We start from the raw sequence: 19,250 nt of genomic DNA, 5'->3' as shown, positions 1-19,250 counted from the left end.
CGAATCATGTGATTTTAGCTCAATGTTTTGGCTGTACGTCAATGATGTCCTCTGTTGGTAGGGATAGTAAGATGGCCGCTCGAACACTTCGGGTGGCTTCACCGCCTGATGCCAGTTTAGAACATCAAGAGCAATCCCCTGCACATTTTGGGCTCCCATTATAAAGATTGGATTACCCAGGACATTTATTAATATAACTCATATTGTATTTGTCTGTAAGAAGAACGTCACACTTAGGATGAATTGAGGGGGATTAAATCATGAGGTCATTTTCATTTTTGGATGAACTATCCCTTTAATATGCTATTGTTGCCATTGATTCACTGAATATCTAATTATTTACTTCGAAGTCATGGATCTGAATGTAACTTTGCTCACTTTGACAACTTCGGGCAATGCTTGTTCTTGTGTTTTATTAGATTACCTAATTTGGCTAAACTCTTCCCACATGAAGAGCACTGGTGCGGCTTCTCTCCAGTGTGAATTCTCTCGTGATCTTTCAGGTTTCCCGACTTAGAGAAACTCTTCCCACAGTGAGAGCACTTGTACGGTTTCTCTCCAGTGTGAACTCTCAAGTGATCTTTCAGGCTTTCCGACTGAGAGAAACTCTTCCCACAGTGTGAGCACTTGTAAGGTTTCTCTCCAGAATGAACTCTCTGGTGTAATTCTAAGTTGCCCAACGTACTGAAGCTCTTTCCACAGTGGCACCAATGAGGTCTCACACCAGTATGAATAGTCTGGTGAATTTTTAAACCCTCCAGCCGTGAAAAACTCTTCCCACATGAGGAACAAAAGTGAGGCTTCACGGCGGCGTGAGTTGTAAGGGGTTTTCTTAAGCATGATGCCACAGCAAATGTTTTGTCGCACTGATCACAGCTGAAGGATCTCACTCCAGAGTGAATGCGCAGATGATCTTTGAGGACACTACTGCTCATGAAACTCTTTCCACACTGAGTGCATGTGAACGGTCTCTCTCCGGTGTGTACTCTCATGTGTCTTTTGAGCTTTGATTTATGTACGTAACTCTCCACACTGAGTGCATGTGAAGCGCTTTTCTCCAGTGTGATATTTCATGTGCACATTAAGGCTTCCTTTATGTTTGAAACTCATTCCACACTCAGAGCAGGTGAAGGATCCTTTGACTCCTGTTTTTCCAGCTTGTTTCTGTGTGAAATTATGAGGTTTTTGAAGCTGATGCCGTTTGTCTTTGTTCACTTCCCTCGGGTCTAAAATCAACAATAAATTCCCATGATTCAATTAAAGAAGGACAAATGAGAAATATAAAAAATAAAGTTCATTCTTAATTCTGGGTCCGTATTTATCAAGCTTCTCAAAGTGCCATTTTAGTCTTAAGTGCTGAGAATTCATGACATTTACTCCAACTTTCAAACTTAAGTATAAAAGTAAGTTATCAAATGTCTTAAAGCTAAGAATCCCTCTTCTCCCCCAGTTATTTAAGACGGCTCGAGAGGTGGTTAGGAGTTGCTGGTAGGGGCTTGTGATGGCACTGAGGAGACAGAGACTCCTGAGCAAATTTGTTTTACTCTTAAGGCAATTCTTAGCAGTGTGTTCATATGAGTAATTCTCACCGGATTTATATATACGGGTCCTGGTCTTCTATTGAGTCTACTAGTGTCTAGTTTTAGATGTATTGTAGTTTAAGTCAGTTTTCATCTTAATGTGGCAGTTTGCTCTCCTAAGCGCAATACAATACCAATTATGGCACAACATAGACTACGCCACCCCGGATAATGGGCCGGGGACCCGTTTGTACATCAAGTGCAAAGCACACAGATACGCGGTGACTGGGTCAGATAACAGACAACAAGAAAACGTTTCAAATTGTTTATTAAATACAGCTAAAAAAAATACCAAAAGACAGAATACAAAACACACATTAGAATAAATACGTCAACTATAGCACTTATCCATTTCAGAATTGGGGATTCAGTTCGCCCGCCCGGTAAACACTGCAACTCTCACCACACAGCACCCAATCACCCTCTGTGAACACAGCAAACGAGAAGCACACCACCACACCAGGGGACGTGGGCGTTGAACTGGCACCCCAACTCTGGATAAAAGAGAAGAGAGGACAAACTGAAACATAAGCAACCATACGCACACACACTCCACGTAATAGTCTTTTGGTTGAACCCTTATCACATGTGGACAGATGAAATCAGTTGTTTACACAAAAAAATAAAAGCGACCACTCAATGGCCAACACTCATTGATCGCTTTCCAACACTGCGTCGCCTGATGATTACAGTATTTTAAAAATGCACTCTTCTCAGGTCGGAGTTAGAAATCCATGCAAGACATGCCAAAACCAGACAATAACAATTTTACAAACGTAGATACTGTAAGTAACAATGTTTCTGCTAAAAAAAAACAAATAACAATGACAACTCAGTTGTTCGCCGCTGTACTCCAACCCAAAGATCCGCACTGAATTTGCTAGCTTTGGAAAGCGTCACTACGACCAAAAATGCGCTATTGTTCCGGCCGTCTCAAGACGGATGAGAGATAAGAGGAAATATTAGTCAGATAATCATAGCAAACGTTGTTGCAGTAATAGTCACTGAGAAATGGTCGAGGAGTTTCTGGCAAGGGGAAACCTGATCCAATCGGTCGTCATTAAGCACAGCTACTCCCACCAAGCCTGCTGTAACACCACCCCTGTATTACTAAAACAAATATATAACGCACGATAATTGTAATTTACACATTTATAATCTCATGAACTTAATAGACATGTGTATGACTTCCCGGTAAATTGTGAATCACACCACTCAGTGCACTCACTAGGGTGCGACTTATAGGTTCAATCACTAAAAAACACAATATATCGCATCGTTTATAATTTGTGAATTCATGGTCTTGTGAACCTGATATAAGTACGACTTACCGGTAAGTGGTGAATCACACCGCGCAATGTACTCAATAGGGTGCAAATTACAGGCTTGCCATAACGGGTACTTTATCAATGAAGTTAGTCCTCCTCAGTCGCACTGTGAATTGAACGAGTCTTAAATCATCTTCTCTAACGCACGTTCAAAATTAAACAGCTACCAGCATTTCTTACCTCCCGAATGTAAACACTGCGTGCCAGGATGACGTCATTTCCAGAACGAGAATGACGCGCTCGCTTAAGCGTCATTCCCGTCCCCTTTTTATATCTTTTTATAAAAATATATAAAAATATATAATCTGGTGTGGTTTCCTGCCACACCAGAGGAAACAAAACCTTAGATCATGTTTACACAAACATTGCTGGAGCTTACGTTGCAACACCCCTCCCCCACCTGGGACAGTCAGACCACCTCTCTTTGTTCCTCAGCCACAAATATTCACCCCTCATCAACCGTGTGAAGCCATCAGTGAAGACCATCAAGGTGTGGCCTGCGGGGGCAGATTCCACACTCCAGGAAAGGTTTCTAAACACAGAGTATGTTTGCTTCTCAAGCCACCAGTGGCGCTCACACGGACATTGACTAATACACTTCTTCTGTATTGGATCATATCAATACCACCATTGACAGTGTTACAACCCAGAAACAGATCACCACATACCCAAATCAGAAGCCTTGGATGAACAGGGAAGTTCGACTCCTGCTGAAGTCACGCAATACTGCCTTCAGATCAGGAGATGCACAAGCCTACAGTACATCCAGAGCAAACCTGAAGAGGGGCATCAAAAAGGCCAAGCACTGCTACAAGCTAAAGATAGAGGGACACTTTTCAAACTCTGACCCTCGACGCATGTGGCAGGGCATTCAGGCCATCAGTGATTACAAACCCACCCACTCCACCCCCGCAGCCACTGATGTCAACTTCCTGAACGAGCTAAATTACTTTTATGCTCGTTTTGAAAGAGACAACAGAGAAACTGCCACCAAGCTCAAACCCTCAGCTGACCACCCACAAATCACACTCTCCTCCACAGATGTCTGCAAGGCACTGAGCCGGATCAGCGCACACAAGGCTGCTGGACCAGACAACATCCCTGGTCGTGTTCTCAGGGCATGTGCGGAGCAGCTCGCTGGGGTTTTTACGGACATTTTCAACCTGTCTCTTGCCCAAGCAGCTGTACCAACATGCTTCAAACGCACTTCCATTGTGCCAGTGCCGAAACACTCTAGCCCGAGGTGCCCTAATGACTACCGCCCTGTAGCACTCACACCCATCGTTATGAAGTGCTTTGAGCGGCTGGTCCTGGAACACCTAAAAGACTCTCTACCATCCACATTGGACTCACACCAGTTTGCCTACCGCAGCAATTGGAGCACAGAGGATGCAGTTTCCATGGCACTGCACTCTATGCTCACCCATCTGGACCATAAGAACACTTATGCACGCATGCTGTTTGTTGACTTCAGCTCAGCATTCAACACTGTCATCCCAACCAAGTTAATAGCCAAACTTGGAGACCTGGGCATCAACACTTCAATGTGTAACTGGATTTTGGACTTCCTAACTGACAGACCACAGAATGTTCGTTCAGGATCCACCTGCTCCACATCCATCACACTCAACACTGGCGTACCACAGGGCTGTGTGTGTAACGGGTGTTTGAGACGGTTAACCGATGTTAATATGTCTTAGGCTAGTAAAACAACAGAAGTCTAAATTCGTCTACAGGAGCTGGTGGTCAGTAACAACACAGAAACATAAGTTTAAATTTGGTGCAGGTACCATGTATTGCAAAATAATCAAACAAAATCTTTACAAATAGAAATAATGAAAGAAAAGAAAAAGAAAAGAATCCCAAAATATTTACAGACTGCAGTTGAACCGGTTTATAGTTAAGTGCACTTGGTAGTTGATGTTCAAGTATATACTAATATGAATTACAGCAAATACAAACACACAAAAACCAAAAAGAAAAAGAACTGTCCCAGCAATAGATGGTATACAAGACCAGCGCGACAACCCCCAAGGGTTTTATGGAAGTTTGTAGTGATAAGTCCGTAAGTTATTGTTCATCATGTGAAGGATGTGTATGTGGGGTTGAAGCACTAGTCTATGGAGAAGTGTGTGGGGGACAGGCTGTGGACAACCTTCCTACCAGACCAGTAGGATGGCTATTCAGTGGATGCTACACGGATGGTAGGCTCCCAGCAATAGAAATTCGGCTCGCCATCATTCGTCTCCAGACAGAGAGAAAAAACCTGGCCTGTAGTACAACAACAGGACCAGTAAATAACAGGGCTAAGTTGAAACTAAGCATCAGCTCATTCCACACTCAGATATCATTTTCATGTGCACACAATTCTAAATTATTACAAAATAAATCAATAAATGTACAAACTACAAATAATAAACATTAAGGGCATGACAACACAATAAACAGTACAATGTTAAAGTTGTATTGGCTGCACAAAGTTCAAATAAATTCAACAGTAATCAGATTTCCTTACTACATATAAACACACTTACTGAAAACAAATATATTTGTAACCCACAAATGCAAATGTCACAAAAGCATAAAATTAATCAAAACCAGTTGGTGAATATTTGGCTAACATGTTAGCTTTCAGCATGTAGTTCATTCATTCAGAGTACTCACCAGTTCCTCTAAGTAAACATATGGCAATCGGGTGACGGTGACAATCCCCTGCAGCCACTAAGTTATTCTAAAAGTTACAATGATGTGTTTAACTTAAAAGAATAAATCAAGCAAAAGAGTGAATTGTTTGTTGAACACAAACCTGTCCACAGCTGCCAATCAACTTCCCCACACCTCTGAATGAGGAAGAAGCCACAGCCTAATTAAACTTGTGCTCTACTGCACGATTGGCCAAGCACAGTCACATGACTGGGGTGGCATGAGATCACTTCTTAAAGGGGCAGCAGAACTAATAATATATTACCAGATTTCAACCTGGGTTACACCCTCCCCCTTTAAACCCATGCACGTCCCGTTGCATGTTAAACCACGTGAATAACTGAACTGGTGGTAGAAGCAGGATTTAATGCCTCAGATATACTATGTAAAAGGGTTTGAACCACAGATATCAGGGGATTACCAAGAGAACTGTACTGCAACCTTTTAGGTGGTAATCGTTGACGCACAGAACGTCTTGGACCGGGTTCTGGTTCTACAGAATCAAGAGTTAAATCAAAGTTTAGGGGCTCAAAGACACTAGAAACTGACGTCTCAGGATCGACAGATTCTTCAGCGTCTTCAGTGAGTGAAATTTCAACAAATTCGGGACTGACACTTCCAGAGTTTCTAAGTCCGTTTCTCTACTCCCTCTTTACTTTATTATGCTCATTTGCACTGCCGACTGTATTTATAGTACCAATGTTTACATTTGCATTTTGCACCGTACTTCTAACTGTAATATGCAACCACTTTCCACTGCACTTTTACACTTTTTTTCCGGATAGCTCTGTCCATAATTTATTGCACTACCTTAATCCACTGCTATATTCCTCATCTTGCCTAACATATTATTGTATACCCTATAACTGTAAAAATTCTGTTTAAAGTACTAGCCGTCTGTATATTATATTCATAGTACATATTCACCTGTAAATTCTGTTTATAGTAATAGCCATCTGTATATTATTCACTGTACATACTCACCTGTAAATTCAGTTCTGTTTATAGTAATATTCATCTCTCTATTTATACATATTTATATATATTCAGTATATTTCCATGTCCTGCACTTATGCAACCATTGTATATCCTGCACTTGCTGCTATTGCACTTCTGGTTAGACCTAAACTGCATTTCGTTGCCTTGTACTTGTACTTGTGTAATGACAATAAAGTTGAATCTAATCTAATCTAATCTAATATCTGCCGCGCGTACCCGGTCCGCCCCTAATCATTATCAGGATGAGCGCATCACCACAACACACCCCCCCATTAATCATCGTAGTCCCGACGATGGAAATTCTACTGATCCCAAGGCCTAAACCAGAGCATCACCGAGTTGGACCCTGCGATAGACACGGAATTTTGATTAGCCGCACCACCTATGGCCCGTGGTAAGTGATGTCTGTTGGAATGATGACCTGCCCCGACCCGTCCAGTTCGCCTGAGGGCCCTTTCAGATCGAGTGGGTGATTCAAGACCGACTAATCCCGGCCCTGCCTGTGAGCTCGTACCAGCCCTACTCCCTCTCACTAAGAACCTACTGGCCGACCCCACATATCCCGACGCCGGACTAGCCCTTACCTCTGAATGGGGTCTATTCGCCTCTGCACCTCCTTGCTGGGCCTGGGGGCCCTCTACCACCACATAGGCTAAGTCCCCTTCCTCAATCTCATCCTCCATCACCAGTGGTGGTGGCCGCTCAGCCTGACCCCCATAAGACTCCGTTAGTACCGTATGATCTTGAATATGGGGTTTTATAGAGGCCCGATGCACTCGACGGACCTTCCCCAGGTCATGTACTGGTGCCACAGTGTACACCGACCCGCCATTTTGCGGAGCCTGAACTACCTGGTATACCGTAGAGCTCCATAGGTCTTGGATCTTATGTCGTCCCACAAACCCATGTTCTCGCAGGTAGACCAATTGGCCCTCGGTCAGGGGCTTCTCCCTTACCCGTTGATCATGTTTGGCCTTTCGATATTGGGCTGCTGCCTGCAGTCGCTCCCGGGCACCTTCGAAAGCCACTTGGAGCCGAGCTTGATGCTCTTCCACCCAGTGATGGATTCTACCAGCCACTGGCTCCTGCACCCAACCAAGCAGGAAATCCACCGGCAGCCTAGGTTCTTGCCCGAACATCAAGTAATAAGGGGCTTCCCCGGTGGCTTGATGAGGGGTAGTGTTATAGCAAAATAACACCTGAGACAAACAAGAGGCCCAGTCCCTCTTCCTCCCGGTGGGCAATGTCCGCAGCAAATTGTGCAAGGTTCGGTTAAATCGCTCGCACTGGCCATTACCGGCTGGATGATACGGAGTGGTGCGGGATTTGCCCACCTGGTAAAGGCTACACAACTGCTGAATAAGACGAGATTCGAAATTACGGCCCTGATCGGAGTGAATCCGTCCAGGGACCCCAAACTTAAAGAACCACTCTTCTACCAAGACACGGGCTACCGTTTGTGCCTGTTGGTCCCGAGTAGGGATTGCCACCGTGAATTTACTAAAGACATCTGTCATTACCAGCACATTTTCTTGCCCAGAATGAGAAGGCTCCAAGATTGTAAAGTCAATGGCCACTATCTCATTCGGACGAGAGGCTAGTAGATGAGCCATATAACTTCGAGCAACTGGTGCAGCCCCCTTAGCCTGCTGGCACCGCTCACATTGCTGTACCCAATGGGCTACATTGGCTGACATTCCTGGCCAGTAGCACCGTTGTCGCACCAACTCCAGGGTGCGTTCAGTGCCTTGATGCCCATGGTACTGATGCAGTTGGGTCAGCACCTCCAGCTGTAAAACCGCAGGCAGCACCAGCTGTAAAACCCCCTCACCCCCATCGGGACGAAAGACCCTTCGATATAGCAACCCCTCCCATTCCTCTAGCCGGTCCCACTGCCGAAGCAACACCAACCCGAGCTTAGGCAGTAATTGTCGCTCCTGAGGCCCTGGACCTCGCCCTTGGCGCCAATATTTAAGAACTGCACCGATAATGGGATCTTCCTCCTGCAGCGCCGTCAGTTCTGGCCCAGATCGACTTGGCATGGCCTGCATTGCTCTCACAGTAGGGGGTTCCATCAGATCCCCCACAGGCACCCGCCTCAGTAGTTCAGGCACAACTGTTCCAGACTGACCAGTCTCCTCCCTGGATGGTCCTGCAGGCGGCAAGCGTGACAATGCATCCGCATTCTGGTTAGACCTGCCAGACCGATACTGAACCTCGAAATCAAAGGCTGCTAATTCTGCCGCCCATCGCTGTTCGGTGGCACCCAATTTTGCTGTAGCCAAGTGACTCAGTGGATTATTATCTGTGCGCACGATGCATCGATGCCCCAGCAGGTACTCGCGAAATTTTTCGGCCATGGCCCACTTTAAGGCCAGAAACTCAAGCCGCATGGAACTATATGTGGCAGTATTACGCTCTGCCGGCCAAAGACCTCGGCTAGCGTAAGCCACTGGCCTTACCTTACCATCAACCTCTTGAGAGAGCACAGCCCCTAGCCCTACATGGCTGGCATCGATTTCTAAGATAAAAGGAAGCTTAAAGTCAGCATATGCTGACTCGTAAGGACCGGTGTCGTAACGAGTTTCTGCTTAAGGACCTGAAAGGCTTGTTCGCACGGTTTGGACCACAGCGCCGCCAATTCTTGTCTCTTGCTGCTTGCTTTTCCCCCACCTGCCTTGGCCACCAACTGATGTAGCGGAGCTGCTATCTGGGCAAACCCTTCTACGAAACGCCTGTAGTAGCCAACAAAGCCCAGAAAAGTTCGCAACTCCGACACGGTCTTAGGACATGGCCACTGGGCTACGGTCTCGACTTTACCCGGGTCTGTGGCCACCCCCTGGGAAGATATTACATGTCCCAGGTACTGCACTTTCTCCCTAAAAAATTCACATTTTTCCAGCTTCACCTTAAGACCAGCGGCTCGTAGGCGACCCAGCACCATCCTCAATCTCTGTAGATGATGTTGCACCGATGAGGAATATACAATAATGTCGTCCAGATACAACAAGACGGACTGGTGTCGCTGGTCGCCAAAGAGCCGCTCCATCAGACGTTGGAATGTGCCAGGTGCATTGCACAGCCCAAAGGGCATACGATTCCACTCGTATAGCCCAAAGGGGGTACAAAAAGCTGTTCTGTGACGATCAGACTCCGCAACAGGGACTTGATTATACCCGCTGGCCAGATCTAATGTAGTGAACCAGCGAGCCCCCGTTAGGGAATCCAAGGTTTCCTCAATGCGAGGCAATGGGAACGAGTCTCTTCGGGTCTTGGCATTGAGCTGACGGTAGTCAACGCACAAGCGGAGGCTACCGTCCTTCTTCTTGACTAATACTAGTGGGGAAGCGTAGGGGCTACAACTTTCTCGAATCACCTGGGCGTCTAAGAGCTGGCCGATGTGCGTCTTAACTACCTCATAGTCGGACGGGGGAATACGTCTATAGCGCTGACGAACTGGAGTCTCATCCATTAAGGGAATTTCATGAGACAGGAGGTCAGTGCAACCCAGGTCTCCCTCACCAGTCGAAAACACGCTCTGGAATTCCCTAAGGAGAGCCCTTACCTGCTCCTGTTCCTCGTCAGACAACCCTTGGAGTTCTACACTTTCGACGTGCCCTACCCCCGATGCAACAATCCCCTCGCAGACTGCCATTCGAGTATTTGCGACTGGACCCTCGGTCAGTCCGGAAGGTGAATCTACCAGAAACACCTCCCGCAGCTTCCCGAGGATCGTTGTAGGGTATAAGACAGCGTCGAGCACACCAACGTTGACGATGGGCACATGGACAGTACCACTACCCACATGCACGAGAGACGGGGAGGCTAATAAGCCAACAGGTAACCCCGTCTCAAGGGGCTCGAATAATACGATCTTACCACTAAAAATGGATGAACACGTTGCGGTCACGAATTTCAAAGAGCCACCTGGAACGCGGCACACTCGACGCCCACAGACTTTTACGTTACCTCCGCATGTAAGGACACCATCCACCCTTTGACAGGTTTGAAAGGCCTGAGACAATTCCGCCTCCTGCGTCACGAGTGGTAGCTCAAATAAGGTGGACCCGTACTGACCGAAAAGCTCACGGTAACAGCGACTAAGAACGTTCATTCCAAGGATGCCAGGAGTACTAAGGCTGCCCCCGGGAGGATCGCGGACCACCAGTATCCCACATTCTGACACCATACAACCGCACAGTTCAATGTCTAGTTCAATATACCCAATATAGGGAATTTCCAATCCGTTGGCTGCTCTGAGCTGCAACCAACGACATGACTTCAAACGATCCTGGCCCCATGGTTCAAACCATGACCTAAAACAACTCTCTGTAATGGTCGACACCATGGAGCCAGTATCGATCAAACAGGGCACAGAGACACCCCCTATAACAACGACGAGGTGCGGACATGAGGAGACTAACTGAGGCACTGATATGCCCTTATGAAAAACACGGGAGCCATGCATACCCCCAACCGGACTGTGGCTCGGTAGCCCGGTGGGAGCTAGTTTCCCGACTGATCGGGGAAACCAGTCCTAACAGGCCCTACATTGCCAGGGGCCGAAGTGATCGGAGGGTGGACTGGAGGACCAGGGGAACGAGGTTGCCAATTACATTCCCGTGCGAAATGACCGGGCCGCTGACACCGTCGGCAAATCACAGACGTGGAACGGGGCGAAAGACCGACGAACTGGGGGCTTTGGCTACGGGCTAAAGTTTGAGTAAGCTGGTCAAGTTGCTTTTGCTGCTGATTCAGCATTTCCCGTAATTCACCGAATTCCGATGAATGCTCCCTGCGCTTGGGACTTAGTCCAGTATTACCTTGGACACCCCATTGAATCCCGTGCACCAGGGGTGCAGATTGACTCCGCCCCCTTGCACTGCCCGGCATTCCCTCTCGTTCCCAACGGATAGCCTCCCCACGCACCTCCAATAGGGTTACAGCAGGCTGACGTCGTACCAATTGCTTTAGCTCCCTGCGTAAAGAATTATCTAATACGTATTCGATAAATTGATCCCTCACATTACATCTGCATTTGAAATGACATATGGTGACTGTTGCTTAAGTTTATCAAACAGACCCAACAGTGCCAGGGAGAACTCTTGTAATGTTTCCCCCTCCAGTTGACGCCGCAAATAAAAAGCCTCTTGAAGGGCAACATAAGATTCGGCGCAACCATATAGCTCACGCAGTGCTGAAACAATTATTTCTGGATCGTCTTTATCCATGCTAGGCCGATATTTTATTTCGTCTCGCGCCTCTCCTTCGAGATGATCAAACAGAAAGAAAGCCTTTTCAGCTGTTGTCATGTTCCGCATACGCATACATGCCTGAGCCTCCTCGACCCATCCCTCAATGCCTATACCGGACCTACCATTAAACTTTGGACAACGGCGTTCTCGCGGAAAGAACACCAACCGTTCAACGGTACCGATATTAGAGTCGGAAACACTAGGCGTTGCCGGCCATGACGCACTACTAGAGGCCGCGCCAGGAGAAGGCGGCTCAACCGGCGCCCGCTCCTGTCGCAGTTGCTCATTATCAGCCTTCAATTGGGCCACAAGATCTCTCATCTCCTGTAATTCAGCTTCCATGATTAAACACTAAAGGGTACTTACCAGACGAATATCCACTGAGTTGTCACAACTAAACAGAAATGCATAAAGAAAAAAACAATATCACAGTGTCTGAATCTAGACCACAGTCACAACACCCTGCCGACTATACGCCAAATGTGGCAGTTTGCTCTCCTAAGCGCAATACAATACCAATTATGGCACAACATAGACTACGCCACCCCGGATAATGGGCCGGGGACCCGTTTGTACATCAAGTGCAAAGCACACAGATACGCGGTGACTGGGTCAGTTAACAGACAACAAGAAAACGTTTCAAATTGTTTATTAAATACAGCTAAGAAAAATACCAAAAGACAGAATACAAAACACACATTAGAATAAATACGTCAACTATAGCACTTATCCATTTCAGAATTGGGGATTCAGTTCGCCCGCCCGGTAAACACTGCAACTCTCACCACACAGCACCCAATCACCCTCTGTGAACACAGCAAACGAGAAGCACACCACCACACCAGGGGACGTGGGCGTTGAACTGGCACCCCAACTCTGGATAAAAGAGAAGAGAGGACAAACTGAAACATAAGCAACCATACGCACACACACTCCACGTAATAGTCTTTTGGTTGAACCCTTATCACATGTGGACAGATGAAATCAGTTGTTTACACAAAAAAATAAAAGCGACCACTCAATGGCCAACACTCATTGATCGCTTTCCAACACTGCGTCGCCTGATGATTACAGTATTTTAAAAATGCACTCTTCTCAGGTCGGAGTTAGAAATCCATGCAAGACATGCCAAAACCAGACAATAACAATTTTACAAACGTAGATACTGTAAGTAACAATGTTTCTGCTAAAAAAAACAAATAACAATGACAACTCAGTTGTTCGCCGCTGTACTCCAACCCAAAGATCCGCACTGAATTTGCTAGCTTTGGAAAGCGTCACTACGGCCAAAAATGCGCTATTGTTCCGCCCGTCTCAAGACGGATGAGAGATAAGAGGAAATATTAGTCAGATAATCATAGCAAACGTTGTTGCAGTAATAGTCACTGAGAAATGGTCGAGGAGTTTCTGGCAAGGGGAAACCTGATCCAATCGGTCGTCATTAAGCACAGCTACTCCCACCAAGCCTGCTGTAACACCACCCCTGTATTACTAAAACAAATATATAACGCACGATAATTGTAATTTACACATTTATAATCTCATGAACTTAATAGACATGTGTATGACTTCCCGGTAAATTGTGAATCACACCACTCAGTGCACTCACTAGGGTGCGACTTATAGGTTCAATCACTAAAAAACACAATATATCGCATCGTTTATAATTTGTGAATTCATGGTCTTGTGAACCTGATATAAGTACGACTTACCGGTAAGTGGTGAATCACACCGCGCAATGTACTCAATAGGGTGCAAATTACAGGCTTGCCATAACGGGTAGTTTATCAATGAAGTTAGTCCTCCTCAGTCGCACTGTGAATTGAACGAGTCTTAAATCATCTTCTCTAACGCACGTTCAAAATTAAACAGCTACCAGCATTTCTTACCTCCCGAATGTAAACACTGCGTGCCAGGATGACGTCATTTCCAGAACGAGAATGACGCGCTCGCTTAAGCGTCATTCCCGTCCCCTTTTTATATCTGCCGCGCGTACCCGGTCCGCCCCTAATCATTATCAGGATGAGCGCATCACCACATTAATGTTCCTCGTCAATCATTAAAGAGAAGGAAGAAAAATACCAACCTGTTTGTTTCTCTGTATCTTCTCTCATTCTGCAGGGTTCTTCCATCTTTACAACAGTATGCCAGTAGTTTCTCCTGGAGTAGTTCCTCCTGCTTTCTTCTTCTACTCCTGTGTGGAATTTGTGATTATTCCCAGTGTTTAAACTCTCATGAACGGCTGTGGGAGCGGCTTCACTGACTGAAGGTGTGAATTGTGGTCGCTGTTGCTCGTTCAGCAGATGATCATCACATTAACAGTCACACCCGGACAATTATCCAGGTGATCAAATAGTCATTCAGACACTATTGCATAATCAGCTTTTGTGGTCAAGACCACCTAATCTGAGACCAAGACCAGTGTGTGTTGAGTCAAAGACAAGACCAAGACTTTCAGGAGTTGAGACCAAGACAAGACCAAAACTAAGGCAGGGGAAGACCGAGTCAAGACCAAGACCAGCACCTCTCAAATTCATCTGAAAGATCTGCATTTCCTGCCTGAGAAATTACTTATTTTAATCATTAAATACAATTATAATAAGACACTATAGAGCTGTTACCAATCAAATTAAATCAACACAATTGATCTTTGCACTGTAGAGGCATCTGAATTAGTACAGTTTTAGAGATTAATGTTATTAAAATAACATTTAGTTTATTGAATGTTTGTATAAAAGTAATATGTTCGCAATAGTGCTCAAATCTGTGAAACTGCTCTTGTGTGATATTGCTTTGTTATTATGTTATACTAATATAAAAAGCCAGTACATTTTGGCAACAATATCTTGAATTTTGTGGGCATTTGTATTCATTTTAGTGACAATTTTTGAAAATGGATTTCTGACTCCGCACAACATTATAAATAAATCAAATTAGAAACAAGTTATTCATTGCATTTGAAGCGTGAAGTTTTACATACAGTCACTTTAATAATGTTAATAAATAAATCAGACAATGCACAGATAATTTAGTGAAACCGTTGTGGTCTTGGCTAGTCTTGAGACTAAATCTTCTTAGTCTAAGACCGAGACAAGAACGAGTACAAATGTGGTCAAGACCTTCAAGAAATGGTCTTAAGACTGGTCTGAAGTACTACAACACTAGAAATATGGTGTATCTTGGATTCATTCAATTAAAGATGCTGTGAGATTTATGTTCAAACACTTTATCACAACAGGACATCATCCAGACTGTAAATAATGAAAAACCTCAAATAATGGTTGTGTTTGCCTGCTATATTATATATTACTTATTTCTTCATAGGATTTTAGTCTAAATCAGTGGTTCTCTACCAAGGGGCGGAGGATGACTTCAAATTACACAAAACAAGCATGAAAGTGATGTTTTATTAACACATTTCGGGAGGAGCACGTGCAGATAATTAAACCTAATTAAACTCAAGTGGAGCACGCTCAGATAATTAAACCTAATTAAAAACAAGTGGAGCACCCTTAGATAATTAAAACTAATTGAACATGTGTGGAGCACATCAAGCTAATTGATTTAATCAACGATAACAGGTGTATATATACAGCAGATTTACCTTCTTTCGTTGACCGATTTTATTTTAGCACATGGACTGCCTTTCCGGCAGGTCGCCCCACCCGCCCACGCTGTATAGCCTACATAGCTGAAACCGCTCGAAGCAATTCTACAATGCTAAAATCTTTTCCTTACAGATTTCTAAGCCATTTCGGCTGCTTCCATCAGCATTCACTGTAAAATAAATTCTGCTTTTCCCGGATGTAATTGTGTTTGCCACAATTCACAATTGCGATTCTGACTTTTAAATTCTAATGTTGTTCTAAAAGTATGTTAATAGTGTCATCCACGAAAGTGCTCGGACAGTGTAAAGAGTGCAAACTGCAGACTTGCAACAGGGGAAACTACAACAGAAATAGAAAATTATCTTAAATAATTTGTTACAGGCACACATCAAGCTTTTCTTGCGATCTTGCCGCCTCTGTGTACTACAGACATAATTTTCACATGCGAGAAGTGCGTTCATGGACAAGCATGCGGTAATGAACTATAAATATACTTGCTGGTAAAGCTAAATCACTAAAATGATAACAGTACAAAACCGCATATTACGCAAAACGATCAGCCACTTGTTGGAATCAGCTGATAATCACTGCCTTTTATTCAATACCTCTCAACTTGATGCTCACATAAGCTCGGTCACACAGGGCTCGACAGTGCAACCATACTCACATTTGCGACAAAGAATAGACGTGTGCGAACTGAACACTGTATTTTGGAGCACCCATTTCCTTAAATGTAGCATCAATACCTTACAGTAGGCTATATTGTATACCATGCTATTAACAATTATTTTAAGGCATCTTATATTTTGGGGATAGAAAAACATATCACGATAGTGCAAACTTCAAAGGCTATTTCATTAAATAAATGGGAAACTCACGTTTCAGATTATAAGAGTTGTACGGGCTTACACAACAATGCTTCAGTTCAGAGCACTTCACAATCAATGAATGGAGCTCAGTTTCTCTGGCTAATTTTCCACTGCCGCAGCAGTGCTTTTCCTTACGCTCTCGCAGGAGCTCAGTGTCTCTGGCTAACCTTTTCTCCACTGCCGCAGCACTTCCACTTCTCTTATAACATGTATACCCTCAAATTTTCTCTCCTTTCAATCAACTCGTTTCCTACCTTAATACTGTTAATGGCCTCCAAGTTGGGTCCATCAAATGCTACCTGAGCGGCATCAAATTTTTCCGCAATCGTTGTATGGGGTTCCTCCCCAGGAAATTCACGAACCTCCCTCCTGATTAAGGGTTCAGCGACCACAATACTAAATGTCCTCTCAAAATGTATCCATACCCTTCGTACAGGTTACCAGCCCCTCAGTGCAGCCTGCACACGCAACACCGCTTATTTTAGCTTTTTCGGTTTCTAAGGATGTTCAGAAATTGCGACCAGCACTCGATGGTGAAACCATATCGTACTTAATCAAGCGCCACAAGACTGCCCAAAAAAAAAACACACACAAAAAAAAAACACTATCTTCCTAACTTTTCTCCTTTTCCATATAGCGAGGCTTACCCATCCAATGCAGCGAGTCTTGATCTCCTGTCGGATGCTACAAGAGCTCTCCTGGACAGTGGCTATCTTTTCCTCTCTTCCATCTCGCGAGGCTTACTCATCCGATGCTTGAGCTTGAGCTCCCGTCAGATGCCGTGAAGGCCCTCTAGGCCTGCATCCATCTTTTTCTTTCTCTGACCAGCGAGGATTCCCTTTCTGATGCCTTGAGAATTGTTCTCCCATTGGATGCCGCGAGGGCCCTCCAGGTTGCTATCAATCTTTTTCTTTTTCCATCCAGCGAGGCTTGCTTGTCCGATACCGCGAGTCTTGATCTCCTTTCGGACACCACAGAGCTCTCCAAGTCTATGCCTATCTCTTCTCTTTTCTCCGTCCAGCGAGGCTTACCCGATACCGCGAGTCTTGATCTCCTTTCGGATGCTGCAAGAGCTCTCCTGGGCGAACATCCATGCTTTACCTTCCACCCGTCCGCCAGCGAAGCTTACCCGTCTGATACAGCGAGTATTGATCTCCCATCAGATGTCGGCGAGAGCTTCCTGGCCGGTTGTTTCACTTCTCTTTCACCGTGCCGTCGGCCGATAGGACCTACTCATCTGACGCCAGTAACTGCTCCTGGTCAGTTGTTTCTTTTTAATTGCGTCTATCGGTCAGTAGGGCTCACCCGTCTGAAGCCACGAGTATTGATCTCCTGTCAGATGCGGCCTGAGCCTTCCCGATCAGTTGTTCCAAACAACGCGCCCCCCGTTCACCAGCCAGTAGGGGGCCCCTCTGTTTGGGCGATTTAAACGATGTTGCTCCCCTTTCTTTTGACCAGTAGGGCTTTATCCATCTGATACAGTGAGCCTTGGCCTCCCATTGGATGTTGCAAGAGCCTTCCCGATCGGTCGTTCTAAATTAGGGCTGCTCCTCATTTATCGCCCGGTAGGGCTTGTTTCTCGTCTGTTGCAGTGAGCCTGACCTCTCAGACATCACAAGAGCCTTCCCAATTGGTCATTTTTGAGGATGCTCCTCAAATATCAGCCGGTAGGGTTGTTTCTCGTCTGTTGCAGTGAGCCTGGCCCCCCTCAGATGTTGCAAGAGCCTTCCCGATCGGTAATTTTAACTTAAGACTGCTCCTCGTTTATCGGCCGGTAGGACTGGTTTCTCGTCTGTTGCAGTGAGCCTGGCCCCCCTCAGACGTCGCAAGAGCCTTCCCAATCGGTCATTTTTGAGGATGCTCTTCATTTATCAGCCGGTAGGGTTGTTTCTCGTCTGTTGCAGTGAGCCTGGCCCCCCTCAGACGTTGCAAGAGTCTTCCCAATTGGTCATTTTTGAGGATGCTCATCATTTATCAACCGGTAGGGTTGTTTCTCGTCTGTTGCAGTGAGCCTGGCCCCCCTCAGATGTTGCAAGAGCCTTTCCAATCTGTAATTTTAACTTAAGGCTGCTCCTTGTTTATCGGCTGGTAGGGTTTTTCCGTCTGTCGCAGTGAACCTGGCACCCCTTAAACGTGGCAAGAGCCTTCCCGATCGATCGTTCCACAAGGGTGCTCCCAGTCCATCGGCCAGTAGGGCCTGTCCGCCCGATGCCGTGAGCTGCTCCCATCAGAGGCAACACAGGCCTTTCTGGTCAAGCAACCAGGCTTATTAAAATGCCAGCCCACCAATTATCAGCGTATTTTGGGGTTTTCTGGTGGCTGTCCTGTTCTTTGCATTTTCGGGGATACTCTGGGTTCGGGCCAAAATTCAGAGCCCGGAGCCCTCCCCCGGACAGCACGCCAAATACGCATAATCTTTACTCTATTTAATTTGATGTAAGTGTGAACTCGTGAAGTGATGTTTTATTAACAAATTTCGGGAGGAGCACAAGCAGATAATTAAACCTAATTAAACTCAAGTGGAGCACGCTCAGATAATTAAACCTAATTAAACACAAGTGGAGCACCCTCAGATAATTAAAACTAATTGAACATGTGTGGAGCACATCAAGCTAATTGATTTAATCAACGATAAGAGGTGTATATATACAGCAGATTTACCTTCTTTCGTTGACCGATTTTATTTTAGCATCCCTCCCCCACCCCATCTCCTCACTTGATTTTAATAAACTCTTATTAGACGTTAACACAATCCATAATAAAATTCAGTCTAGCTCTAGACTATCTCTATCACGGGGGGGATACTCTGGGTTCGGGCCAAAATTCTGAGCCCGGAGCTCTCCCCCGGACAGCACGCCAAATAAGCATAATCTTTACTTTATTTAATTTGATGTAAGTGTGAACTCGT

Source organism: Gobio gobio, assembly GCF_949357685.1.
Source record: "Gobio gobio genome assembly, chromosome: 14".
Taxonomy (NCBI): Eukaryota; Metazoa; Chordata; class Actinopteri; order Cypriniformes; family Gobionidae; genus Gobio; species Gobio gobio.
This window is presented reverse-complemented; position numbering follows the sequence as displayed.